Source organism: Heptranchias perlo, chromosome 35, assembly GCF_035084215.1.
Source record: "Heptranchias perlo isolate sHepPer1 chromosome 35, sHepPer1.hap1, whole genome shotgun sequence".
Classification (NCBI taxonomy): Eukaryota; Metazoa; Chordata; class Chondrichthyes; order Hexanchiformes; family Hexanchidae; genus Heptranchias; species Heptranchias perlo.
This window is the reverse complement of record NC_090359.1, coordinates 22659500-22685522: the sequence shown is the minus strand read 5'-3', so window position 1 is coordinate 22685522 and position 26023 is coordinate 22659500. Positions and strand designations below refer to the sequence as shown.

Sequence of the window (26023 nt, the reverse complement as noted above, 5' to 3'; positions counted from 1 at the left end):
CAGGGGGGAGTTCTCCCCCCCGGTGCCCTGCCCAATATTTATCCCTCAACCAACATCACTAAAAACAGATTATCTGGTCATGATCACATTGCTGTTTGTGGGATCTTGCTATGCGCAAATTGGCTGCCGCGTTTCCTACATTACAACAGTGGCTACGCTTCAAAGAAAGTGCTTCATTGGCTGTAGAGCGCTTTGGGACGTCCGGGGGTTGTGAAAGGCGCTATATAAATGCAAGTTCTTTCCGTACACGTGTATTAATTGTTCCCTGTCTGAACAGAGTCAGAGAATATCAGAGGTAGGGTGTGACTGAAGCAATTCAGGCTTCCCCTTTATGTGGTAAATAATTACGGAATTGGTTCAGAAAAACGTAAATAGGTGAAGAGGAACAAAACTGCACATCAGGCGTAAAACACACGAACATCACACTGCATCCGAATTTAAATACACCACAGCACGATCGGCAGGCTACGTGCGCTGGTAGAACACCCGTGCCATGTTTCCCATGGTACCTCAGATGATGGGGACAGGAGGCGGCCATTCAGCCCCTCGGGTCTGTGCCTCCATTCCATAAGATCATGGCTGATCTGTGCCCCAACCCCATTTAACCGCCTTTGTTCCATTGCCCAACAAAAATCTACCGATCTCAGTCTTGAAAGCTCCAATTGTTCCCCGGCATCCACAGCCTTTTGGCGGGGCAGGGGAGGGAGAGAGAATTCCAAATCTCGACTACTCTTTGCGCTTGCTGATTTCACTCCCGGACGGCCCAGCTCTAATTTTAAGATTATGTCCCGTTGTTCTCAATTCCCCCACCACTGTATCTACCCGATCCAGTCCTTTTAACATTGTAAAACACCCAGATTAGATCATCCCTCAATCTTCTAAACTCAAGGGAATGCAAGCCAAGTTTATACAACCTGTCCTCATAATGTAACGGGTACGGTAGCATAGTGGTTATGTTACTGGACTAGTAATCCAAAGGCCTCGACTAATATTCCGGACTCACGAGTTCAAATCCCGCCACGGCAGCCGGGGAATTTAAATTCAATTAAATAAATAAATAAGTAAATAAAAACTAGTATCAGTAATGGTGGCCATGAAACTGCAGGATTGTTGTAAAAACCTGTCTGGTTCACTACTGCCCTTTAGGGAAGGAAACCTGCCGCCCTTACCCGGTCTAGGCCTATATGTGACTCCAGGCCCACAGCAATGTGGTTGATTCTGAATCACCCTCTGAAATGGCCTAGCGAGCCACTCAGTTGTTCAAGAAGGCGGCTCACCACCACCTTCTCGAGCAATTAGGGATGGGCAATAAATGTTGGCCTTGCCAGCGACGCCCGCATCCCATGAACGAATAATAAAAACAACCCTCTAATCCCCGGTATCATTCTGGTGAATCTGTGCTGCACCCCCCTCCAAGGCAGGCTCTGGGGGTTTGAATGGATTTGGGGCAGAGTTGTACGAAGGGTAACGGAGGGATCCCAAATGTTCTTTTGGCTTTGGGGTAAGAGCAAGGGGAGCGGGACTAATTGGATAGCTCTCTCAAAGAGCTGGCACAGGCACAATGGGCCGAACGGTCTCCTTCTATGTTGCGACATACTATGATACCGCTGTTCCTTCGTCGTCGCTGGGTCAAAATCCTGGAACTCCCTTCCTAACAGCACTGTGGGAGAACCTTCACCACACGGACTGCAGCGGTTCAAGAGGGCGGCCCACCACCACCTTCTCAAGGGGCAACTAGGGATGGGCAATAAATGCCGGCCTCGCCAGCGAGGCCCACATCCCAAGAATGAACGAATGGAAAAAAAAAACACCCATTAAAATCGCCAACTGAGGAATGTGGTGTGAAGGCATTAATTCTAGCTTATAACTGAGCTCTGTCTCTATCTCTGGGCATGCTGGGATAGCCCCACTTCCTGTCAGCATCGGCCTTGCTTCCTTTCACCAGAAGCAAAGGGCGAGACAGAGCACTGGGTGTCGCCATCCCATAACTCGCCCGACTACCTCAGAGACTGCTCGGCAACTGGAGTGGGGGGAGGGGTGGGGCTTCGCAGCCGATACAAACACCCGGCCCCCCCCCCCTCACTTACACTGACAAGGCAGCCACTAAAAAAAAAAGGGGGGGGCTGCCCCCAAGCTGGCAGGGGGGGGGGGGGGGGAAGGGGGTGAAAAAGAGGGGGCGAAAAAGAGGGGGCAACTCTAAAACACTCTCGGCTAGTTGGAAACGGTCCCATTTCGCCGATTGACGCGGTGTTAATTCCAGTCGTAGCCCCGGGCATTTATTGAGAGGAAGAAAAATATCCATCGGAGGAGTGCAATCTACACATCGCAGAAACCCTGACCCAAAGGTAAAAGTTCTGGGCAAACAAGTTATACCTGATTGGAACCACGTGTGTGATATAAACAGAGAATCCAGTTTCACAACGTAGCACAAGCATTTTGCTTCGTCACCAACACTATAAGTCCCAACTTACGTAGGAACAGGAGGAGGCCATTCAGCCCCTCGAGCCTGTTCCGCCATTCAATTTGATCATGGCTGATCTGTATCTTAACTCCATCTACCTGCCTTGGTTCCTTATCCCTTAATACCCTTGCCTAACAAAAAAATCTTTTTTGGGGGGGAAGACAGTTCCAGATTCCCACTACCCTTTGTGTGAAGAGGTGCTTCCCGACATCACCCCTGAATGTTAAGGTTATGCCCCCCTCCCTTCTTGTGGACTCCCTCCACAAGAGGAAATAGTTTCTCTCTATCTACCCTATCAACTCCTTTAATCATCTTAAACACCTCAATCAGATCATCCCTCAATCTTCTAAACTCAAGGGAATACAAGACCTGGGTGTCCTTGTACACCAGTCGCTGAAAGCGAGCATTCAGGTGCAGCAAGCAGTTAGGAAGGCGAATGGTACGTTGGCCTTCATTGCAAGAGGATTTGAGTACAGGAGCAGGGATGTCTTACTGCAGTTGTACAGGGCCTTGGGGAGACCACATCTGGAGTATTGTGTGCACTTTTGGTCTCCTTATCTGAGGAAGGATGTCCTTGCCATGGAGGGAGTGCAACGAAGGTTTACCAGACTGATTCCTGGGATGGCAGGACTGACGTATGAGGAGAGATTGGGTCGACTAGGCCTATATTCACTAGAGTTTAGAAGAATGAGAGGTGATCTCATCGAAACATATAAAATTCTAACAGGACTAGACAGACTACTTGTAGGGAGGATGTTCCCAATGGCTGAGGAGTCCAGAACCAGGGGTCACAGTCTCAGGATACGGGGTATGCCATTTAGAACCGAGAGGAGAAATTTCTTCATTCAGAGGGTGGTGAACCTGTGGAATTCTCTACCACAGAAGGCTGTGGAGGCCAAGTCATTAGATGTATTCAAGAAGGAGAGAGATATATTTCTTAATGCTAAAGGGATCAAGGGATATGGGGAAAAAGCGGGAACAGGGCACTGAGTTAGACGATCAGCCATGATCATTTTGAATGGCGGAGCAGGCCCGAAGGGCCGAATGGCCTACTCTTGCTCCTATTTTCTATGTAAGCCTAGTTTATGCAACCTGTCCTCATAATTTAACCCTTTTGGCCCCGGTATCATTCTGGTGAATCTGCACTGCACCCCCTCCAAGGCCAATATATCCTTCCTGAGGTGCGGTGCCCAGAACTGAACGCAGTGCTCCAGATGGGGTCTGACCAGAGTTTTGTATAACAAACATAACTTCCACCCCTTTGCATTCCAGCCCCCCTTTAAATAAAGGCCAACATTCCATTAGTCAGAAGGCTGTGGGTTCGAGCCCCACTCCAGAGACTTGAGCACATAATCCAGGCTGACACTCCATTGCCAGTACTGAGGGAGTGCAGCACTGTCGGAGGTGCCGTCTTTCGGATGAGACGTTAAACCGAGGCTCCATCTGCCCTCTCAAGTGGACGTAAAAGATCCCACGGCCACTATTAGAAGAGCAGGAGAGTTCTCCCTAGTGTCCTGGGTCAATATTTATCCCTCAACCAACACCTAAAACAGATTATCAGGTTATTGCTGTGGGATCTTGCTGTGCACACATTGGCTGCTGCGTTTCCCTACATTACAACAGTGACCAAGCTTCATTGGCTGTAAAGCGCTTTGGGATATCCCGAGGTTGTGAAAGGCGCTTTATAAATGCAAGTACAGTAGGGAAAAGGATTTTCTGCTAATTTTCCTGATATGGAAAATAACCTGAGAGGTGGTTGTTGGGATTACAAGACAGGAACGTATGCAGGCGCCAATCTTGAGAAACGTCTGACAACTACATTAATTCGTTTCTAAGTGACGCTTGGACCTGTTGTGGTCGCTTCCCCATAGCTGAGAAGCAGCCTTAAAGGGGCAGGCCAGGGTAACAGCTAAAGATCGCGACCCAGCGTGGAAGCACCGCCACGGGAGGTCAGCTGGTCAATAAAGAAAGGTGAGTTGCTCCTACCGAACTCTTTGGATCTGGCTTTTGATCAGTAACTTAATCTCTGGCTGGGCCTTTTCTTCTGGCTTTGTCTGAGGATCTCTCATACGCATCAATTGCTCATAGTTCTGTTCCCGTAAAGCATTTTTAAGGTACTTGCAGGGCGTGAGAGGGTTTGTCAGGACTTGTTCTGTGGTTACTCAGCTCAACAGAGCTAATACCTGTGTGTGTGGGGGTTTTAAAAAAAAATTGAGGTTTGCTACATTACAACAGTGACTACACTTCAAAAAAATGCTTCATCGGTGCGAAGCACTTTGGGATGTCCTGAGGTCGTGAAAGGCACGATATAAATACAAGTTCTTTCTTTTCCTTTTCAAAAAAGGTTTCTCGACCTGAAATTTATCCCCCTCGTTTGGTTGGCCTGACACTTCTGGAGCTGAGGGAAGCAGATGTGGGTCCAGCTTGCCGGACACCCGCCAGCACCCTGTGTAGCCAGAACGGAACAGCGCGTGAGCGCGTGCCCAACCCCGCTCCACGGCCCTAAGCGTTACCGCCATCTTAAAAGCATTCAAAAGCTCCAAACGACAACCTTGGGCCATCGGGCCTGCTCCATCCAACCTGCCATACGCAGGAAGAACTTGGAAGGATAAAATATTTGCGTCAAAGCATCTAAAGCGCCGCACGCAACGAATTACTTTGAAATGCGGCGTCCGCGGAGCCAGACGCGGCAGCCATTTTGTGCCAGCAATGGCGGACAAAGAGCAACGAGATGGATGAGCGGTTCATCCAATTTTTGGACGGTGTTGGTTGAGGGAGGAATGTTGGCCCGGGACACCAGACCTTCTTCCAATAGTGACGTGGGATCTTTGACGTGCACCTGGACCCCGCTAGAGGCCTGGTTAACATCTCACCTGAAAGATGGCACCTGCAGCACTCACTTTGCTCTTGTTGGATAACGTAGTGTTAAATGATAATCCAATAAGAGCAAAACCCCGTAGTTCACCTGATTCCCCTCTTTCACCATACCACAAGGGATAGATCAATGAACGGTGAGTAATGTACTTACAGCATAAGGTAGTGCAAGAGAACGAGGAACAAGGAAATATATCCTTTTTTTTCATTACATTGAGTTTACTGCACAGAAACAGGCCATTCGGCCCAGCTGGTCTGTGCTGGTGTTTATGCTCCACACAAGCCTCCTCCCATCCCTACTTCATCTATTCCTATCAGCATATCCTTCTATTCCTTTCTCCCTCATGTGTTTATCTAGCTTCCCCTTAAATGCATCCATGCTATTCACCTCAACTACTCCTTGTGGGAGCGAGTTCCACATTCTCACCACTCTCTGGGTAAAGAAGTTTCTCCTGAATTCCCTATTGGATTTAATAGTGACTGTCTTATATTGTTTTGGTCCCCCGCCGCCGAAAAAGTGAAAACATTTTCTCTACGTCTGCCCGATCATAGAGGTCTTTATAAGATAACGAAAAGCTATCAGGTCGCCCCTCGGCCTTCTCTTTTCGAGAGAAAAGAGCCCCAGCCTGTTTAATCTTTCTTGATATTATATCCATTCTCGAGATGTGGCAAGGCTGGCATTTACTGCCCAGCTCCTAGTTGCCCTAAGAAGGTGCTGATGGGCCACAGGTAGCAGGTTTGGCACAAGTGAGCGGCCACTTCGGAGGGCAGTTAGGAATCAAACACATTGATGCAGGGACTGGGGTACAGGCCAGGCCGGGTAAGAACGGCACGTTTGCTTCCCTCAAGGACATTAGTTGGGTTTTCACGACAATCTGACAGCTTTTCACGGTCACTTTTACAGATGAAAGTTTGTTTTTTCAAGTTCCAGGTTTATTTTTAAACTGATTTCAAATTCTCACACTGCCGCGGTGGGGTTTGAATTCTTGTTGCCTGGATTATTAGTCCAGGCCTCTGGATTAGGAGTGGGACAACCACTTCCCTACAGAGTCCCTCAGGTGAGAAAAGCTTAACATGAAACCAGAGATTTGATCAATTTTAGACCCATTATGGGCCCAATAATGCTGGCCAGCGAATATAAGATGGGTTAGAAGATTAACAAACGCCCCAATCGTTGCCTTCCATTCCAGGGATGGTGAAACGCTGCTTAAAAAAGTCGGATTGTGTTCAGTGCGGAATGGTCAGGTTCCACCAAGTTCTAACTTTCGTGCAATCCAATTCTAAACCTGTTGAGACCTGGACTGACACTCAAGAGGACCGGGAAAGCCTCCTCAACGTCGAGACTAGTTTGTGGTTGAAACTCATCCCAAATCCAACCAAGATTCCTGACATTGTGCGCTGGCAGCAAACAAGCTCCTCAGCCCAGTTAAGGGTGACTCATCAAGTGTTCCCATCTCTCATTATCTCATTGAAACGTATAAAATTCAGACAGGGCTAGTCAGACTGGATGCAGGGAGGATGTTTCCCCTGGCTAGGTGGGGGGGGTCCAGAACGAGGGGGGTCACAGTCTCAGGATACGGGGTAGGACATTTAAGACTGAGAGGAGGAGAAATTTCTTCACTCAGAGGGTGGTGAACCTGTGGAATTCTCTACCACAGAAGGCTGTGGAGGCCAAGTCACTGAATATATTTAAGAAGGAGCTGGATAGATTCCTAGACACAAAAGGCATCAAGGGGTATGGGGAGAGAGCGGGAATATGGTATTGAGATGGAGGATCAGCCATGATCCTATTGAATGGCGGGGCAGGCTCGAAGGGCCGAACGCCCTACTCCTGCTCCTATTTTCCATATTCTTTTATGTTCTAGTTTATTCTGGTAGCGGCACTGCGCTATTGATGTTGCTTTCTGTCTTAAACAGTACGTTACATTAGCGGAGATAATTAATTCCTCTTGTTCCAATATTGTTTCTTAGCAAGAGGGTGGTTGGGTGGGCCACGCGCATGGACAGGGGTATCTGAAGAGGGAGGGGTAGGGGGCGGCTTAGTGAAGAAATTGCTGACACGAACATGCTCTCGATGTTCTAATTGCCCACTATTGATTCAGCAGCATTAAAAACAGCATTTTCCATCCCTTAAACCCCATGAAGTTCAAACACTGGAAAAAATAACTAGCAATAATAGAATTCAGTTGACCATCCCTTTTGTGGGCCAGATTGCTAGGGCTTGGGAACTGCACATAGCTCAAGGGTCATAGATTGGACACTCCTGATCTACAGGCTTTTCAAACATAACGATAAGTTGCATTTATATAGCGCCTTTAACGTAGTAAAATGTCCCGAGGAGCTTCACAGGAGCGTTAATCAGACAAAATTCGACAGCGAACCACATAAGGAGACGTTAGGACAGGTGACCGAAAGCTTGGTCAAAGAGGTCGGTTTTAAGGAGCGTCTTAAACGAGGAGAGAGAGGCAAAGAGATTCAGGGAGCGAGCTCCAGAGCCAAGGGCCTGGACAACCGAAGGCACGGCCGCCAACGGTGGGGCGAAGGAAATCAGGGATGCGCAAGAGGCCGGAATTGGAGGAATGCAGATTTCTCAGAGAGTTGTAGGGCTGGAGGAGGTTACAGAGATTGGGGGAGGGATGTGGCCACAGGAACAGGAGGAGGCCATTCAGCCCTTCGAGCCTTTCTAACCACCCATTTACTTGCTTTTGCTGCATATCCCTCAATATCCTTACCAAACAGCAATCTATCGATCTCAGTCTTGAACATTTCAATTGTCCCACCAAAATCCACAGCCTTTTGAGGATAGAGAGATCCAAATTTCCACCAACCTTTGTGTGGAAAAAGCACTTCCTGATTTCACTCCTCTATGGCTTGGCTCTAATTTTAAGAGTGTGTCCTCTTGTTCTGGACTCCCCAACAAGAGCTGGGAAATTTTTCTTGGATCCCTCCCCCAAAAAGGTAAATCGAATGACACACATAGTGTCATACTAATAAAATGTAAATGACTCCACTCAGACTCACTGTTAAAAAAAACCCATGGCATTTGCACAGGGCCTGTAGACTGGGAACCAGAGTGTTCAATGTGGGAGATCCCCTGCGCACACTTGAGCGCCCCCGGGGACCCCCTGCAAATACCGACCCGCTCCCCGGGACCCCCTGCAAATACCGACCCGCTCCCCGGGACCCCCTGCAAATACCGACCCGCTCCCCGGGACCCCCTGCAAATACCGACCCGCTCCCGGGGACCCCCTGCAAATACCGACCCGCTCCCCGGGACGCCCTGCAAATACCGACCCGCTCCCCGGGACCCCCTGCAAATACCGACCCGCTCCCCGGGACCCCCTGCAAATACCGACCCGCTCCCCGGGACCCCCTGCAAATACCGACCCGCTCCCGGGGACCCCCTGCAAATATCGACCCGCTCCCGGGGACCCCCTGCAAATACCGACCCGCTCCCGGGGACCCCCTGCAAATACCGACCCGCTCCCGGGGACCCCCTGCAAATACCGACCCGCTCCCGGGGACCCCTGCAAATACCGACCCGCTCCCCGGGACCCCCTGCAAATACCGACCCGCTCCCGGGGACCCCCTGCAAATACCGACCCGCTCCCCGGGACCCCCTGCAAATACCGACCCGCTCCCGGGGACCCCCTGCAAATACCGACCCGCTCCCCGGGACCCCCTGCAAATACCGACCCGCTCCCGGGGACCCCCTGCAAATACCGACCCGCTCCCCGGGACCCCCTGCAAATACCGACCCGCTCCCCGGGACCCCCTGCAAATACCGACCCGCTCCCGGGGACCCCCTGCAAATATCGACCCGCTCCCGGGGACCCCCTGCAAATACCGACCCGCTCCCGGGGACCCCCTGCAAATACCGACCCGCTCCCGGGGACCCCCTGCAAATATCGACCCGCTCCCGGGGACCCCTGCAAATACCGACCCACTCCCCGGGACCCCCTGCAAATACCGACCCGCTCCCGGGGACCCCCTGCAAATACCGACCCTCTCCCCGGGACCCCCTGCAAATACCGACCCGCTCCCGGGGACCCCCTGCAAATACCGACCCGCTCCCCGGGACCCCCTGCAAATACCGACCCGCTCCCCGGGACCCCCTGCAAATACCGACCCGCTCCCGGGGACCCCCTGCAAATATCGACCCGCTCCCGGGGACCCCCTGCAAATACCGACCCGCTCCCGGGGACCCCCTGCAAATACTGACCCGCTCCCGGGGACCCCCTGCAAATATCGACCCGCTCCCGGGGACCCCCTGCAAATACCGACCCACTCCCCGGGACCCCCTGCAAATACCGACCCGCTCCCGGGGACCCCCTGCAAATACCGACCCGCTCCCCGGGGACCACCTGCAAATACCGACCCGCTCCCGGGGACCCCCTGCAAATACCGACCCGCTCCCGGGGACCCCTGCAAATACCGACCCGCTCCCGGGGACCCCCTGCAAATACCGACCCGTTCCCGGGGATCCCTGCAAATACCGACCCACTCCCCGGGACCCCCTGCAAATAGTGACAAGCTGCCATGTGCCACAACTTTGGAAAAATAGCATCATCTACCCAAAGGATCACAGCACAGACATTGCAGAAAACTTGGCTTATTAGTTTGACAGTCAGTCAGTTAATACAGGGACCTGGGGTCACATGGCCGGGCATTTGATCCCTGAGCCCCCCCCAGTCTGAAACCCTGTTGTGGAATATTTGAACTCCTCTTTTAACTTTTAATCTCTTGGCTCAGCAGTCATCCAGCCCTCTTCCTCTCCCCACCTCCCCCTCGGGAGTATCGACGCATGCAGGAAGGAGTACGGAATCCCTCAAATGCCGTCTGCTACCTCACCCATCCTTAACACGCCAAAGGTAGTGAGCGGACGGCGGGCTATTCGACCGCGGGAGGGGACATCATGGCCACGCCCGTTCCAATGTGGGTCAGTGGGTCGTGACCCACAGCGGGCTGCTTTTAACCCCCAGCTTGCTGAGATACGACTGGGTGGAGAAACTTCATTTCTGTTTGGCTCCTCTGTGCAGTCAATGAGCAGGAAGGTACAGAGTACAAGTTGGGCTGCTCCCTCTCCAGATAAAAGTTCAGCCACAATACCACACTAAAATACATACAGCATTCCACCCTGCCCCCTCTCCTCTCCTTTCTCCTCCCCTCTCATCCCCTCTCCTTCCCTTCACTCCCTCCCGCTCTCCTCCTCCCTCCTTCACCCCCCTCTCCCCCTTGCCCTGCACCCCCCTTCTCCCTCCCACACCCCCCTCTCCCTCCCTCACCCCCTTCACCCCCCCTTCTTCACCCCCTCCCTCTGCACCCCCTCACCTTCCCTCACCCCCTTCACCTTCCCTCACCCTCCCCTCCTTCACCCCCCTCCCCTCCTTCACCCCCCTCCCCTCCTTCACCCCCCTCTTCCTCCCCTCCCTCTGCACCCCCTCACCTTCCCTCACCCTCCTCCCCCCCTCCTCCTCCCCCCCTCCTTCACCCCCCTTCCTTCACCCCCCTCTTCCTCCCCTCCCTCTGCACCCCCTCACCTTCCCTCACCCTCCCCTCCTTCACCCCCCCTCTTCCTCCCCTCCTTCAGGATATTCCCAAGGGAAAACGGGAACAGTCGCATGCACCCCTCATGTCAAAATCTCGGACCCAGCAAAGCGATTCCCAGATCTCCACACACTTTCACCCTGTAGATTTCAGAAACTCCTCTGCTTGTCTATGTCCGAATCCCACAGCTTTACTAAATTACCAAAGAGACTCCCAGGAATCTGGCTTCAAGGGGAAATAAATTCAAAGTGAATCTTACCTCGGGCACATTGTCCTACCGACTGAAAGTTGCTCAGCAAAGTTTCCGATGAAGAGCGAGCAGAGAGCATTTTTTCCAAAATCGTTTTCCCTTAAGCAGGCGTAACAAAATCATCCTCCAGTTTTTTTTTTGTTTGAGGGGGTTGTTTTTTTTTTGCAAAGGGGAATCCTTTGGGACGGAAGTAAGTTTTTTTTATTGCTTGAAATCAGAGAGAGGAGTTGGGTTTTGTTAATGGGTGGGGATATGGTCTGAGCAAACTTTGCCGTCACTGAATGAGTGAGTTCCTAACTTTTTTTTTTGTTTCTGCAGGAGAGGTGTGTTTAAGGAAACGATATCACATACACCCTGAACATGTGACGGCGCGTAAGAAAATAAGCAGTTGTTTGGGAGTAAATGAAAGGGAAGAAAGAGGGATTTTGACCGCTGTATAAAATTTTATCAGAAGGAGGGAGGGGAGAAAAGTTTTTTTTGAGTTTTTGCTGTAAAAGGATTATAGAGGCACTGGAGAAGGTGCCAAATAGATTTACAAGGGTGATACCAGAACTGAGAGGTTTTAGGTTTCAGAAAAGGATTGAACAGGCTGGGGCTCTTTTCCCTGGGAATTTTCCACAACATTCACCTGAGGAAGGAGGAAGCCTCCGAAAGCTTGTGAATTTCAAATAAAATTGCTGGACTATAACTTGGTGTTGTAAAATTGTTTACAATTCCCTAGAGAAGGCTGAGGGGGGGGTGTGACCTGATAGAGGGTCTTTAAGATTATGAAAGGGTAGAGCTGGAGAAGATGTTTCCACTTGTTGGGTGGGGGGAGTCCAAAAACTAGGGGGCTATAATTATAAAATAGTCACCAATAAATCCAGTGGGGAATTCAGGAGAAACTTCTTTACCCAGAGAGTGGTGAGAATGTGGAACTTGCAACCACAAGAAATGGTTGAGGTGAATACCATAGATGCATTTAAGGGGAAGCTATATAAGCACATGAGGGAGAAAGGAATAGAAGGATAGGGTGAGATGTAGAGGGCTCATGTGGAGCGTAAACGCCGGCACGGACTAGTTGGGCCGAATGGCCTGTGTCAATGCTATCCATTCTATGAAATTTTGAAAGAGATTTGTATTCATATTTTTAACAGAATTATTGTTATAATAGAGTGCCACATGGCTTTTGAAATGAATAACTAAGAGGCCAAGTTCTACTGTGCAGGTTACTACCTGGGTTGAGGAAGGGGCGACTCAGGAATTAATGATTTTTCTGACGTCAAGCTCGGGTTTTTAAATCCTGCAGATTGGGGGAGGTGCAGTCTTGTGGTGAACAGAGTAGGAGATGGTGTGGTGAGTGTCAATTTCAACACAGGATCCGGGGGGAGGGCGGGTAGAGCAAGTAATTTGCGTTCTTAAAGGGAACCAGTAAGGGGGGGGGGGGCAAGAATGTTTCAGAGAAGCAGAGAGTGGAGTGGGATCGCTCAAATAAAAGGAGATTGCGACAGTGAGGGAGATTGAAGACTAGAGATGAGAGAGGGAGTGGATTTTACTAAGAATTTACAGGCCATTCAGCCCAACTGGTCTATGCTGGTGTTTATGCTGTTCCGCCATTCAATTAGATCATGGCTGACCCATCTATGCCTTTTGTTATCTCTAGACTTGACTATTCCAATGCTCTCCTGGCCGACCTCCCATTCTTCCAACCTCCATAAACTTGAACTCTGCTGCCCCGTATCCTAACTCGCACCAAGTCCCGTTCACCCATCACCCCCTGTGCTCACTGACCGACATTGGATCCCGGTCCTGGAACGCCTCGATTTTAAAATTCTCATCCTTGTTTTCAAATCGGTCCACGGCCTCGCCCCTCCCTATCTCTGAAACTTCCTCCAGACCTATAACCCTCCAAGATCTCTGCACTCCTCCAATTCTGGCCTCTTAGGCATCCCTGATTTTAATCGCTCCACCATTGGCGGCCGTGCCTCCAGCTGCCTGGGCCCTAAGCTCTGGAATTGCCTCCCTAAACCTCTCCGCCTCTCTCTCCTCCTTTAAGACGCTCCTTAAAACCTACCTCTTTGACCGAGTTTTTGGTCACCTGTCCTAATATCTCCTCATGTGGCTCGGTGTCAAATTTTGTTTGATAATCGCTCCTGTGAAGCGATTATAAAAAGGGTTTGAATACAGAATTCTCAAGACACATTGGTCGGGACTGCGATATGGTTGGAGGATCTTGTGGATCCCCTACGATCCCCGTTGGGACCCCAGAGCCCCATTTGAAAACCTATGGCTTAATGATGGTGTTGGGGATGGATGGATGGCTGGATTGAATGTAGCTCAGGCCTGTGCCCTCCTTCATCTGGGTGCACCTTAAGAGGCTGAATTGGGAATAAATAAAACAGAAATCACAGAAAAGGAGCTGGAGAACTACAACAGTGGGACTTAAACCTCACTGTGGAGGGAGGTCTGCGGACCTGACTGTGTACAGCGTCTCGGTCCTGCTTCCTCAGTGCTGCATGCAAACAGTGCCTATGCCGCCCATTGCATCAACTGACCCACTAGATTATTTTGATTGGACCAGTAGTGGTGGCCTTGGCAACCCCAGTGTCACCTGACAGCACTCAGTAAAAGGAAAGGAAAGAACTTGCATTTACATAGCGCCTTTCACGACCTCAGGACGTCCCAAAGCGCTTCACAGCCAATGAGGTACTTTTGAAGTGTTGTAATGTAGGAAACGCGGCAGCTAATTTTCGCACAGCAAGATCCCACAAACAGCAATGTGATAATGACCCAATAATCTGTTTTTGAGTGTTGGTCGAGGGTTAAATAATGGCCAAGACAACAGGGAGAACTCCCCTGTTCTTCTACGAAGTAGTGGCTGTGGGATCTTTTACCTCCACCTGAGAGGACGGGGGGGGGGGGGGCCTCGGTTTAACGTCTCATCCGAAAGATGGCAGCACCGACAGTGCAGCACTCCCTCAGCACTGGCACTGGGAATGTCAGCCTAGATTATGCGTTCCAGTCTCTGGCATGGGACTTGAACCCTCGACCTTCTGACTCAGAGGGGAAGAGTGCGGCCCACTGAGTCACGGCTGACACTTATTAGGAATATAAACTAAATCCGGATCTCGTCGTTATGGTCAATTACATAACGGGTGTCGTGTGGTGCCCACCGGTCGCGGAAGGCCTCGGCCACCTGGGCCCGGACAAGAGGGCGGAAGAGAGGCAGGCAGTCCGAGCAACCTTCCCCCGTGGGTCCCACGCACTCTGGACTATTTTTGGCCAGGGCCAGGAGCAGACCCACATAAGGATGCCCTCTGACTTGCCCACCCACTCCCTCCCCAGTAGATATGGCAGCGTCCTTGTGCGAACACACTGTTCCGAGGATCTTCATTCTCTCTGTTATGTTCCTACGTAGCAAAGACTCCGGACCAGAAAGGTAAACAGAATTATAAGGAATGAGAGTCCTTATAGGCATGACATTGCTAAATTCGAATTGTTGTATCATGATACACAGCATGATGCTAGGTATAACATAGAAAGTAATTAAAAAGTACCAACACATTGCCTATGGGGTTGCTCACAGTAAGTTCGAGAATGCAGTTTTGCGCAATGCATTATGCCATGTGACACACAATGCATTATTATATAATGAGGGTGTATTTACGTCTCATTAGCTATTTCCTAATTGACATGGAAGGACTGCCTTGAGGAAAGCAGTCTAGTGCTAAGGTGGAGCTGTTTTTAACCTAAGCTGTAACACTACCCATCTCCACCCCTGCCTCAGCTCACCTGCTGCTGAAACCCTCACCCATGCCTTTGTTACCTCTGGATTTGACTATTTCAATGCTCTCCTGGCCGCCCTCCATTCTTCCACCCTCCATGAACTTGAGCTCATCCAAAACTCTGCCTCCCGTATCCTAACTCGCACCGAGTCCCGTTCACCCATCACCCCCTGTGCTCGCTGATCTACATTGGCTCCCGGACCGGTAACACCTCGATTTTAAAATTCGCACCCTTGTTTTCAAATCCCTCCATGGCCCTCGCCCCCTCCCTATCTCTGTGACCTCCTCCAGCCCTCCAACCCTCCGAGATCTCTGCGCTCCTCCAATTCTGACTTCTAGTGCATCCTTGATTTTAATCGTGGCCGTGCCTTCAGCTGCCTAGGCCCTAAGCTCTGGAATTCCTTCCCTAAACCTCTCTACCCCTTTCTCCTCCTTTTAAGACGCTTCTTAAAACCTGCCTCTTTGACCAAGCTTTTAGTCACCTGTCCTAATATCTCCTTATGTGGCTCGGTGTCAAATTTTGTCTGATTACACTCCGGAGAAGTGCCTTGGGACGTTTTCCTACGTTAAAGGTGCTGTAACCTAGTTTGATGTACCTCACGAGATAGATGCAGACAAAAAAGGCCTTGTTTTGTTTTCATCCTCCCAGAATACCAGCCCTACTGTCTTCCCTTTACAGGACTCAGTTGTTTATTAAAGGAGTCTACAGCTCTTAAAACATGAGTGCAGCTCCTAGAATCATAGACTCATAGAAAGGTTACAGCACAGAAGGAGGCCATTCGGCCCATCGAGTTGGCGCCGGCTCTATGCAAGAGCAATCCAGCTAGTCCCACTCCCCCGCCCTTTCCCTGTAGCCTTGCAAATGTTTTCCTTTCAAGTACTTATCCAGTTCCCTTTTGAAGGCCATGATTGAATCTGCCTCCACCAACCCCCTCAGGCAGTGCGATCCAGATCCTAACCACTCGCTGTGTAAAAAAGTTTTTCCTCATGTCACCTTTGGTTCTTTTCTATTCAATGAGTTTGTGATCTGTCTTGCTTTTTTTTTGTTACGGCACTAGCCGATCTCCCGATTAGATGGGAAATCTAGATCAAGTGTAGTGTTCAGGTGAAGTTTAGTTAGAGGGTGGGAGATAATTGGATCAGGAGATTTTTTAAATAGAATATTTCTCTGCAGTAAAGGCTGAGGAGCTTGGAGATGCAAAATGGAGGCAAAACAGCGCCACCACTGGTAGGAAGGCATAATTACAGCATGACAGGTTTACATAGGCAGTTTCCATTATGAAGGTGGGCATAGGAATTTAGAACGATATATTTTTTAAAATGGTAATTGAAATGATGCCTGCATGCCCTAGTCCAATTATCCTCTGCCCTTGCTTCACTGAAAGACTACACTGGGTCTTGACTCCCCAATTGCACAACCACAGGAGATGGACACAAAACATTTTTAAAATTATATTCGGAAAAAGAGGGTGGTCAAGAGCGATGTGGGTCCTTTAAGATGAATAATGGTGATATTGTAAATGAAAATAAGGAAGTGGCCAACATGTTAAATAATTACTTTGCGTCAGTATTTATAGTAAAGGAAGAGGATAGCATGCCAGACGCTCAGAGGAAACTAATTTTGAATAAAGGACGGGGACTCACTATAATTAATGTAAGCAAATTAACAGTAATGATGAAAATAATGGCACTAAAGAGTGACAAATACCCAGGGCCAGATGGTTTCCGGCCCAGGGTTTTAAAGGAAGTAGGTGAGCACATTGCAGATGCCCTAACTATAATCTTCCAAAGTTCTCTTGATTCAAGGACCGTTCCTTTAAATTGGATAATTGCACATGTCACCCCACTTCCACAGAAAGGTGAGAGAGGGAAACCAGGGAATTATAGATCAGTTAGCCTAACATCTGTTGTCGGGAAATTACTACAGTCTATAATTAAGGATAGAGTGACTGAACACCTTGAAAATTTTCAGCTGATCAGAGAGAGCCAGCATGGATTTGTAAAGGGTAGGTCATGCCTGACGAACCTGATTGAATTTTTTGAAGAGGTGACTAATGTAGTGGACAGGGGAATGTCTATGGATGCTGTCTGTATGGACTACCAGAAGGCATTCGATAAAGCCCCTCATAAGAGACTGGTAGCTAAAGTTGAAGCTCATTATTGACCTGGTTAGGAAATTGGCTGGGCGTCAGGAGACAGAGAGTAGGGATAATGGGCAGGTACTCAAATTGGCAGGATGTGACTAGTGGTGTCCCACATGTATCTGTGTTGGGGTGTCAACTATTCATTGTATTTATTAACGACTTAGATGACGGGATAGAGAGCCACATATCCAAGTTTGCCAATGACACAAAGGTAGGCAGTGTAGATGGAAGCATAAAATTACAGAGATATTAATAGATTAAGTGAATGGGCAAAACTGTGGCAAATGGATTTCAGTGTAGGCAAGTGTGAGGTCATCCACTTTGGACCTAAAAAGAATAGATCAGAGTACTTTCTAAATGGTGAAAAGCTCGAAACAGTGGAGGTCCAAAGAGACTTAAGGGTCCATGTACATAGATCATTAAAATGTCACGGACAAGTACAGGAAATAATCAAAAAGGCTAATGAAATGCTGGCCTTTATATCTAGAGGACTAGAATACAAGGGGGTAGAAGTTATGCTATAGCAATACAAAGCCCTGGTTCGACCACACCCTGGAGTACTGTTCTGACGAAAGGTCATCGACCTGAAACATTAACTCTGTTTCTTTCTCCACAGATGCTGCCTGACTTGCTGAGGATTTCCAGCATCCGCAGCATTTTGCTTTTGACCTGGAGTATCGTGTTCAGTTCTGGGCACCGCGCCTTAAGAAGGATACATTGGCCTTGGAGGGAGTGCAGCGTAGATTTACTAGAATGCTATCTGGACTCTAAGGGTTAAATTACGAGGAGAGATTACACAAACTAGGGTTGTATTCCCTGGAATTTAGAAGATTAAGGGGTGATTTGATCGAAGTTTTCAAGCTATTAAGGGGAACTGATAGGGTAGATAGAGAGAAACTATTTCCGCTGGTTGGGGGTCTAGGAGTGGGGGACATAGCCTAAAAATTAGAATCAGGACTTTCAGGAGTGAAGTTTGGAAACACTTCTACACGCAAAGGGTGGTAGAAGATTGGAACTCTCTTCTGCAAACGGCAGTTGATGCCGATTGTTAATTTTAAATCTGAGATTGATAGATTTTTAACCATAGGTATTAAGGGATATGGGCCTAAGGCAGGTATATGGGGTTAGGTCACAGATCAGCCATGATCTCACTGAATGGCGGAACAGGCTCAAGGGGCTAAATGGCCTACTCCTGTTCCTATGTTCGCATGAGCGTCGGCTGACGGCTGTTTGACTGTGGAAGGTGTCACAGTAGTGCCCTGGTCCACACAGACCAGGAATGTCTCTGGTCTGATTCCTGGTTTGTGCTGCGTTAGCTGATCTCCAGAAGTACGCCTGGATTCGAGAATTAGGGGGGTAGAGGGTACCCTCTGCAGTCGTGATCGAGAGTCCATCTGAGATTGCGAGATTTTTGTGAACTAAAAGTATCAAGGGATACGGGGCTAAGGCGGGCCTGTGGAGTTAGGTCACAGATCAGCCATGATCCCATTGAATGGCGGAACAGGCTCGAGGGGCCGAATGGCCTCCTCCAGTTCCTATGACTAATAGATAGATGTAATTCAAACTTCCAATCATGGGAGGGGGACAATGTTAGTCAAGCACAAGAAAGAAGAGAAAAAAATATATATAGTTTGCCAATGTAGGGAGGGTGGTAATTTGACTTGCAACTTGGCAAGAAACCTGATGACACATATTTCCTCTTGGCCACAAATGCGCATGTATACATGCCGGAGGCGCCAGCGTGCTACGTCATGCGGCCGTGCGTAGTGACGCTGCGGCTGCGTGCCGGCGGCTCACGGCGGCGGGCGGAGCAACTTGTTCTGCGGTTTATGTTTATTCCAGCTCGAGACGGTCGGTGAGTTAAACTGAGGGGGGGTGCTAGTTAACTAATTAGCTAATAACAACTAGCATAACCAGCAGGGTTTATCGGCCAATCTCTGGTGCGTGACAGTCATTGGCAGTTGAAGGGGAGATTGGTGTTAATAACCCGTGAGGCGCTGGTTAACCGTAACCTGCAGATCATCAGTACACCTGCTGGTTAAGTGCTCGTTAATTATTAACCAGGTCGCAAGTTTGATGGCAGATTTGAGCCTCTCAGTGGTTTGTAAACGGTTTTTTTTTTATTTCTGAGGCAGCGGACCTCGAGTTGTCGGCTCCCCCGGAGCCTGAGCTTCGGGCCCCGGGAGGGGGAGGACAGAGACCGGGGTGGGTGGGAGGGAGGGATGGAGCTTCCCCTCTCCCCCATCACCTCTGCAGCACAGAAGAGCGACAGGTGTCTCTCCATCACCACCCTCTGCAGCAGCAAAATCCAAACTATGTTTCTCACACTGTCACAGTCCCCTTTTTTGTTTTTTTAAAAAAAAAAGCTGCATTAATTTTAACAGCTGAAAATTAAATATGGATTTTTATTTGATATTTATTGGATTTTTATCATTTTGAATTGGGTTGGTCTTTATTTTTTTTAATTGAATCTGGTGCAATGTGCATTAAATATTGTGGTCATTCCCCCTTCGAGACATGGTTGGCCCGTTGATGGGAGATAACCTGGTTAATAAATAACTAGTAATTGGTACCCCGGAGCCTGTAACGGACTGTGATACCTCTCCAGCGTTGGCAGTGTATTCTGTGTTTCAAGGCAACATCTGGGATTCGGCTGATGTAAACAGCGTGCGTGAACCTTGTGTGTGCTCTCTGCTCTCCTCGCCTAAAGATTCAGAAGAAAGAAAGCACTTGCATTTATACAGCGCCTTTGATGACCTCAGGACGTCCCAAAGTGCTTTACAGCCAATGAAGTACTTTTGAAGTGTTGTGATGTAGAAAACGTGGCAGCCAGTCTGCGCACAGCAATGTGATAGTGTCCAGATAATCTCTTTACAACCTTCCAGACTCAACATTGATTTCAGTAACTTCAGATAATGCTCCCATTTTTTTCGGTCAGCTAGTGCCGGTAATGGTTCTGCTGCTGCCATTTACAGCTACTCCTGATCAATCTTTTGTTTCTTGACCTGTCCCATTGCTGCCTTCCTTGCCTTGCACTAGCATCTCTTTTGTCATTTAATCACTCATGCCCTCTACCCTATCACAGACCTTCCCTTTTGTTCTTTCCTTTCCCCCCTGCCTTTCCCTGGCTCAGTACTTGCTCAAAAACTTTAACTCTTTTAACATCTTCCAGTTCTGACGAAAGGTCTTTGACCTGAAACGTTAACTGTTTCTTTCTCCACAAATGCTGCCTGACTTGCTGAGCTTCTCCAGCATTTTCTGCTTTTATTTCAGATTTCTAGCATCTGCAGTATTTTGCTTTTAATCTGTTTTAGTAATGTCTGTTGGTCAGGACATCAGGGAGAACTCCCTTGCTCTTCTTCAAAGTAGTGCCATGGGATCTTTTACGTGCACCTGAGCGAGCAGACAGGGCCTCCGTTTAATGACTCATCCGAAAGACAGCAACTCTGACAGTGCAGCGCTCCCTCAGTACTGCACTGGGAGTGTCAGCCTGGATTATGGGCTCAAGTCTCTGGAGTGGGACTTGATCCCATGACCTTCTGACTCAGTGCCGAGAGTGCTACCCACCAAGCCATGGCTGACACCTAAGATTTCCCGCTTCTGCGCTCCGCAGACCTCGATTTTCCTCCCGTGTCAGCTGTGGCTCAGCGGGTAGCTCCCTCGCCTTTGAGTCAGAAGGTGGTGGGTTCAAGTCCCACTCCAGAGACTTGAGCATATAATCCAGGCTGGCACTTTAGTGCAGTACTGAGGGAGTGCTGCAGTGTTGGAGGTGCCGTCTTTCGGACGAGACGTTAAATCGAGGCCCCGTCTGCCCTCTCAAGTGGACGTAAAAGATCCCATGGCACCATTTCGAAGAACAGGGGAGTGTCCTGGGCCAATATTTACCCCTCAACCAACATCACTAAAAAAGATTATCTGGTCATTATCTCATTGCTGTTTGCGGGATCTTGCTGTGTGCACATTGGCTGCCGCGTTTCCTACATTACAACAGTGACTACACTTCAAAAGTACTTAATCGGTTGGAAAGTGCTTCGGGACGTCCCGAGGCCGTGAAAGGCGATATATAAATGCAAGTCCTTTCTTTCCCGTTGGGAGTGCAGAAGTAGAGGATCCTGGCCGTAGACCCCATTGGTGCTGCAGATTGTGGCTGCTTTCTCCCGAATGGCTACTCTTCATTTGGGAGCGGAAGTGAGTGTTGACGGGCTGATCGGCCTTGAAAGGCATTACAGCCGATTCTTTCCTTGCAGCCAATGTCCACACGTGCACCTTTTCCAGTTGTGGTCGTAGGGCAGTGTTTGGCTGTAGGAATCTGCTCCAGACACTCTTAACCCAGGGATTCTGCGACCATCTGTAGTGCTGAAACTGAGTTAGCTAACTCAGTACATTCAGAGGGGTTGAACCCGGGACTTTCCTGATCTGCACGGCTTAGTGCCTACGTTAGCTAGTGGGTCATCAGGGGAGCTTGAAGGGAAACCTTTGATGTGTAAATTTTTGTTAGACAAGGGTATTAAGGGTTGCGGAACCAAGGCGGGTAGATGGAGTTAAGATATAGATCAGCCATGATCTGAGCGGAACAGGCTCGAGGGGCTGAATGGCCAACTCCTTTTCCTGTGTAAATGCCTTGAAAGATTCTGTTTTCTATCTGCAACAGTGATGGGTAGAATATTTATCAGGGACACTGTCGTCAGGAAAAATGTTTGGCAAATCTTTTTCTGCTTGTTTGAACACGCAGTGCAGTAATGCAAGCTGGATTGAATTGTGCGTAGTGTCGTCATAGTGAACCTGCTGCATGACTTGACTCCCTCATCAAGCTGGGGGGAGAAGAAAAGTTTCCCAAACACTTTCTGAGGAAGATGGTGCTTCTGAGAGACATGTTGTAAAGGCAGTGTTGTCGAGTGCTGGGATTTCGTGTTCCAATTCCAGCTGTGTCACTTCGGTGAGGGCTCCTATACCTTGCGAGTCTCCTGATCGATCCAGGAGCATCCTTGAATCATTCGTAGCAGCTCCAACTCCTGATCATAGAATGATACAGCACAGAAGGAGGCCGTTCGGCCCATCGTGCCTGTGCCGGCGATGTTGCACACCAGACCTCTTGACTGCACTGATCCAATTCCCCAGTCTGGAGCAGTGAGTTGGGAGTGTTTGACTGCATTGCCGGGAGTTAGGAGCTGGACAAGGGGATTCTCAGTGATTTCTGTAACACCTGGAAGATTCTAAGCTTCCTCACAATGGGGGAGATAATGTCACGAGTGATGTTGGCAGAGGCTTGGTCTGTGGCTCACTGTTAGGAGAATAGTGTGTCAGGACAAGAGACAAGGGAAAAATTATTAAATTGGTAACAATAGACCTGACTGAAGAAGTTCATAGAATCATACAGCACAGAAGAAAGCCATTCAGCTTCGAAAGAACTATCCAATTAATCCCACTCTCCCTGCTCTTTCCCCATAGATCATAACAACTTGCTGCGTAAAAATATTTTCCTCCTCTCCCCAGGCTGCAATACAAGAAGAAAAAGTTGTGTTTATACAGCGTTTTATCATATGGTCCCAAAGCTCTTTACATACAATTAATTACTTTAAAGTGCAGCCACTGTTGTTACGTAGACCACTGCACAGCAATGAGATGATTGAGGGACTCCCTGTTCGTCTTCAAATAGTGTCCCGGTATAGAATCATAGAATGATAGAGCACAGAAGTAGGCCGTTCGACCTGTCATTCCCGTGCGGGCTCTTTGAAAGAGCTATCCGATAGGTCCCGTTTCCCTCCTCTTTCCCCATAGCCCTGCAAATTTGTCTCCTTCAAGTATTTATACAATTCCTGTTTGAAAGTTATTATTGAATCTGCTTCCAACGCCCTTTCAGGCAGTGCATTCCAGATCATAACAACTCGCTGAGTAAATTTTTTCCCCTCATTTTTGTTGTCGACCTGAATGAGATAGTCGGGGCCTGAGTGTGATGTCTATTCCAAATGACAGCACTTCTCACCAGGCAGCACTCCTGCAGTGTCAACCTAGGCTGTGTGCTCAAGTAATATGAATGAATTAACATAGCTGCATGCTAACAAAATTGCCACTGTCTGAGGCTGAACCAGACTGTTCGCAACCTCAGCGTCCTATTTGACCCTGAGCTAAGCTTTCGACCCCATGTCCTCTCCATTAACAAGACCTCCTACTTCCACTTCTGTAATATCATCTGTCTCCGCCCCCGCCTCAGCCCATCAGCTACTGAAACCCTCATCCGTGCCTTCATTACCTCCAGACTCGACTATTTCAATGCTCTCCCGGCCGGCTTCCCATCTTCCACCCTCCGTAGACTCATCCAAAGCTCTGCTGCCCGTATCCTAACTTGCACCAAGCCCCGTTCACCCTCCGTAGCCTCATCCAAAGCTCTGCTGCCCCGTATCCTAACTTGCACCAAGCCCCGTTCACCCTCCGTAGCCTCATCCAAAGCTCTGCTGCCCCGTATCCTAACTTGCACCAAGCCCCGTTCACCCTCCGTAGCCTCATCCAAAGCTCTGCTGCCCGTATCCTAACTTGCACCAAGCCCCGTTCACCCTCCGTAGACTCATCCAAAGTTCTGCTGCCCGTATCCTAACTTGCACCAAGCCCTGTTCACCCTCCGTAGCCTCATCCAAAACTCTGCTGCCCCGTATCCTAACTTGCACCAAGCCCCGTTCACCCTCCGTAGACTCATCCAAAGCTCTGCTGCCCGTATCCTAACTTGCACCAAGCCCCGTTCACCCATCACCCCCTGTGCTTGCTGACCTACATTAGCTCCTGGTTCAGCAACGCCTCAAATTTAAAATTCTCATCCTTGTTTTCAAATCCCTCCGTGGCTTTGCCCCACCTTATCTCTGTAACCTCCTCCAGCCCTACAACCCTCCGGGATCTCTGCGCTTCTCCAATTCTGGCCTCTTGCACATCCCCGATTTCCATTGGCGGCCGAGCCTTCAGCTGCCTAGGCCTTAAGCTCTGGAATGCCCTCCCTAAATCTTTCCGCCTCTCCACCTCGCTCTCCTCCTTTACGACGCTCCTTAAAACCTACTTCTTTGACCAAGCTTTTGGTCACCTGTCCTAATATCTCCTTATGTAGCTTGGTGTTAAATTTTGTCCAATAAAGCGCCTTGGGACGTTTTACTACATTAAAGGTGCTATATAAATGCAAGTTGTTGTTGATAATAAACCACTTATCTTTCTTTATGATGTGACATGAAGTTTTCTTGGTGTAGTTTGATGGTGCAAAATACAGTTCATTGGCAAATGCTACTTTAAAGGCACTTTTTTCTAACTTCCTTATGCTTAAACCCTTTCCCAAAGGCAGGTTATTGCTCATTATTCTGGACTTGGACATTTCTCAGTCTTTTAATTTAATTTAATTCTCAAGTAATTCAGCAGGAGCTAACTATTGATAATGAAACTACATGGCCAGGCTAGACTGTCGTGTTGTTTGCCACAGTTGTTTGCTTCACGCTGTTCGGGTCCTCCTGCACCCTCTAGACCAGAAAGTAGACAATTGACCTGCTCCCGGGCATTTTGCGGCCATCAGCTGGTTGCCGGAGGAAGTGCCCCTTCCCCGGTGGGAGTTCTTGTCCTCGTGTACCGTATCCTGCCAGTAGTTACAGACCCATATCCTGCCACTCTGCACTGCAGCACTCTGGAGTGCCAGTGTGCTGCAGCACTGCACCAGCCCAGCTACAAAACACCACTTCTAATCTGAGATAGTTCGGATGCACACGTTGGTTTCTGCACACACTGAAGGGAGCTGGGTTGAGGAATCACTGAGCCTGGAAACATCGAGCACGGAATCAAGATTGGTTCAGTTATCGAGAGCTCCACCGATTGTATCAGTTCAACTGGCCATGAAAAGACAAATGTCGTTTTTGCCCTGTCATTTCCCTGCACTAATGTGCCTTCCTATCTCAAAGGACAGGGTGTAGATCGACCTCTGCTATCAGTGGTGGCTGTGTGAGATAGTTTAGAGGAGAGGTGGGTTTGGGCTTCCCGTTTTCCGTCTTTTCCTGTGGGGAAGCTTCCTGGATTCCGATCGGCACCTCTCTGGAATGGCACGAGTCAGATAGTAATCTCGCAGTCCGGGGAGTCCTTAGAGAGCGCTGTCGCTCTACTTCCACCTGTGTTAATTCATCAATAACAACATTTATATAGCACCTTTAACGTAGTAAAACGTCCCAAGGTGCTTCACAGGAGCGATTATCAAACAAAATTTGACACCGAGCCACATGAGATATTAGAACAGGTGAAAGAGGTAGGTTTTAAGGAATGTCCTAAAGGAGGAGAGGTAGGTAGAGGTTTAGGGAGGGAATTCCAGAGCTTAGGGCCTAGGCAGCTGAAGGCACGGCCGCCAGGGGTGGGGCGAGATAAAATCGGGGATGCCTAAGAGGCCAGAATTGGAGGAGTGCAGAGATCTCGGAGGATTGTAGGGCTGGAGGAGGATACGGAGATATGGAGGGGCAAGGTCATGGAGGGATTTGATCACAAGGATGAGAATTTTAAATTTGAGGCATTGCTGGACCAGGAGCCAATGCAGGTCACGAGCACAGAGGTGAAGGGTGAAAGGGACTTGGTGTGAGATAGGATACGGGCAGCAGAGTTTTGGATGAGCTCAAATTTATGGAGGATGGAAGATGGGAGGCCGGCCAGGAGAGCATTGGAATAATCAAGTTTGGAGGAAACAAAGACTTCAGCTCCTGCTTTGTTGGGCTCGGTATCTTCTCCAACTCAGTTTCCCTCCATGAAATCACCAAGACCTCATCCTTCAAACAGAAATGTTAAAAAAAAATATTAGCAACTATAGATGCAAAAAGTAAATTAGAAATATGTTCATTGCAATTTATTTTTGTTTTCAAAGCTATTACATAGAATTTACAGAAACAGGCCATTCGGCCCAACAGGTCTGTGCTGGTGTTTATGCTCCACACGAGCCTCCTCCCACCCTACTTCATCTCACCCTATCAGCATGACCTTCTAT

The 26023-nt window shown here is 49.0% G+C and overlaps 2 protein-coding genes across 7 annotated transcripts in view; one reads left to right on the top strand and one right to left on the bottom strand.

The window, feature by feature from the left end:
• LOC137302438 (rho guanine nucleotide exchange factor 15-like) overlaps positions 1-11413 on the bottom strand; it is a 57124-nt gene extending 45711 nt beyond the window's left edge. For all 4 annotated transcript variants that reach the window (XM_067972099.1, XM_067972100.1, XM_067972101.1 and 1 more), the window contains exon 1: positions 11142-11413. The gene's annotated coding sequence lies outside the window, so the exon portion shown is untranslated. The remainder of the gene's footprint in view (positions 1-11141) is intronic.
• A 7403-nt stretch (positions 11414-18816) lies between these two features.
• The window catches only part of hdlbpb (high density lipoprotein binding protein b), a 108858-nt gene continuing 101651 nt past the window's right edge, over positions 18817-26023 (top strand). For all 3 annotated transcript variants that reach the window (XM_067972096.1, XM_067972095.1, XM_067972097.1), the window contains exon 1: positions 18817-18895. The gene's annotated coding sequence lies outside the window, so the exon portion shown is untranslated. The remainder of the gene's footprint in view (positions 18896-26023) is intronic.